Genomic DNA, 2791 nt, shown 5'->3' on the forward strand with positions numbered 1-2791 from the left:
TTCTATACACTTAAATATTGGTATCAGCAAATATTGGCTATTGCCACAGTTGCAAGGGAAATATCGGTTATCGGTATCGGCCCATTCTTTAACCTAAAGAATATTTACCTGTTTAAAATATATTTTTAAATAAAAACTCAGCAACTGCTAGAGGCTTTTTAATACAGCTGCTACTTCTTTCTTTTGTGTATTTTAAAGACTTTTTGGGTCAAAAAGCTTTTATTTTGAAGGAAGCTAATACAGTAAAATGTCTTAATGTGTTGCAGTTTATCAACACTTTATAAAAAAAATAAACCACCAGTTTTTAATTTTACATTACCAACTTACAAAAAAATAAATATGTATTAGAATGATTAAAATTCCTACTAACTGAAAAAGATTTTCAATTGATTCATTTTATCATATGTTTTGATTAAAACTTCTTTGAAATTTTTATACCAAAACTAATGTATTTTCTTTTTTTTAATGAAATTAAGTTTATTCAGAATTATTGATTTAGACATAAGCACTGAAAATCCCAAAATCCATCAACCAAATTATCAGTAAACCTACATTTGTTAGCAGATATTTATGAAAACGCCTCGTGTACACCACAATACTTGCATGAAACATAGAGAATTTGAAACATATAAGTTGACTAAACTATTGAATTATTAAAAAAAATGTATATATATTTGAATTATTGCTAAACTTTTTTTTCTTAAACAAAATAAAAAGTTGCAGCTAGGAGAAGAATAACTTTTACCTCTTAGGTTTGCATATTTCCTTTTAAAATATGCTAACTTGAACAATCAATAGAAGAAAAGAACCTGATAACTACGACAGTGAGTCATTATTAAAAAAAACAAACCAAAAAATAACAGAAGGAACTAAGAATTGGAGCCAAAATCAAGATGCACCCTCTTAGAAACCAAAATTCTCTTAATAATTTTCAAGTTCCTTCATATCATTAACCTCAGTCTTTGCTTGTTGCTAAGCAGCCTCACTGTTTAAACACCATAAGAGAGTCTGACACAATCACTAGTTTGAGCTCATTACAAAACTGTGTATTTAAGTCACAAAATACTAAATATGAGAAAGAAAAACGAGCAGAATCTCATGTTCCAAACATTAACAAAAGGAAGGAAGTGGTCTCCAGCTGCAGTCCAGCAGTCTGCCCCCAGGCTCCCAAAGCATTATGGGTCATGTGCAGCAGCAGTGGGGAGGCCACAACATTTGAGACCTCATGGTACAAAGGAACCCCTTCACCAAATGGAGGTTTGATGCTTAATAAAAGCAGATGGAGGGAATAGAGGAAGTTTGGGTGAATAGAGTGGGAACAATGGAAGGGAAACTTTGGATTTTAGGAAGTTTTCTTCTAAAAATATAGAGGATGAATGTGTTCTGGGATGACTGTCAGCTGAAGATCTGTGCAAAGAACATCAAAGTAATACACCCAACCCACATCCCAGCAGTGGGGTGTCGTCAGGGCCTGCAAAGCCTTCAGTGAAGGCCTAAAATTATCTGAAAATAAGAGTCTACATTTTTTTAGGCTACTGAAGGTAACACAAGGGTAATGTTTAAAATAGTTTACCACTCTTTGTATGATCACTTCATGTGGGGAACTAGAGGGCGCAGCCTAAACATTTTCTCCCTTCTTCCTCTTGGGTTTACAAAGACTAAATGCATGCTGTCATGCAGATGAGACGCTGCATTTGTGTTTTTCATGTGTTCAGGGTGAAGAGTGAGAAAGCGTCGAGGTAAAAGAAAACATTTTGGTTCAGGAAGGGTTAATCTTTGAACCACAGCCAACAGTTTGACGTCAGCGCTGGGTCACATCTACAATGCTGGGTCTGGAGCTTCCCTGCTGAGCTGTAACAAATAGCCTCTAAAAGCACAGCTTTTGCAGACGGGTGAGAGAAAGAAGCAGCACACGGAATGCACTTACACAACACCTTTTGACCTTATCTAAGTCCTACAAGCCCCTTTACAATGTGTTTCTCATTCACTGGAACAGGAAAGAAGACTTTAAAAAAAACAAAAAACACCTGCGCTCTAAATGCACGGCGCTTCTGCGATTGCAAACAGATGAGCATATTGGAATAATATGAGGTCCGTTCTTGCACAAGAAGAACCTCCAGCGTGGAGATTAAACCAGACGATAATCTGGTTATAAAACAAACACTAACCCTCTTAAACTGCAGCCACCCGGTGAAATAAAACATCAGGAGGTGCTGGTTCACTTCTCAGTCACCAAAAGTCTTTTCTTTAGGACCATGAGCTTGACAAGAAGAGCAGAAAAGCAAATCATTTGAGTAAAAACAACCAAAAAATCAGTTTTTAGCCTTTAACTCAAACGAACACGAGTGGAGCAGCTGTTGGTGGCTAAAGTATGAAACTCAAATTAAATGTTTAATATCTTTTAACATTTAGGAATTTTAGGGATGTGTGTCGTATTAGTTTTTACTGCTGGACTGGATGTGAACTTTTCTTTAAAACAACAACATGAACAGAAAAAAAAACAAAGGTCTTTTTTTGATAATTTTTTAAAAAGTACTATAATATGACAGTGTTAGGGCTACAAAAAAAGTAATATTATGAGATTAAAAGTAATAAATGCATTCTTTTTTTCTAATACATTTACAACTTTTTTTCTTGCAAATGTACAACTTTTTTGTTGTACATTTGAATTTATTACCTGTAAATCTACTACCTTTTGTTTTCATAAAGGTGTCACTCTTTTTTTTGTAAATTTACGACTTTTTTTCTCATAAGTTTGAGTTTTTTTCTGTAAATATATTTTTTCTCATAA

General features: G+C 34.2%; 1 protein-coding gene across 3 annotated transcripts in view; it reads left to right on the top strand.

The window, feature by feature from the left end:
* The window catches only part of rpap1 (RNA polymerase II associated protein 1), a 50163-nt gene that overhangs the window by 16796 nt on the left and 30576 nt on the right, over positions 1-2791 (top strand). For 2 of the 3 annotated variants that reach the window (XR_002919836.2, XR_002919837.2), the window contains exon 28: positions 1716-1892. The gene's annotated coding sequence lies outside the window, so the exon portion shown is untranslated. Of the gene's footprint in view, positions 1-1715; positions 2025-2791 lie in introns of those variants that run through there. The other variant, XM_036210009.1, reaches the window with a different exon arrangement.

The sequence above is a fragment of the Oryzias melastigma genome, linkage group LG22 (assembly GCF_002922805.2).
Source record: "Oryzias melastigma strain HK-1 linkage group LG22, ASM292280v2, whole genome shotgun sequence".
In the NCBI taxonomy this organism is placed as follows: Eukaryota; Metazoa; Chordata; class Actinopteri; order Beloniformes; family Adrianichthyidae; genus Oryzias; species Oryzias melastigma.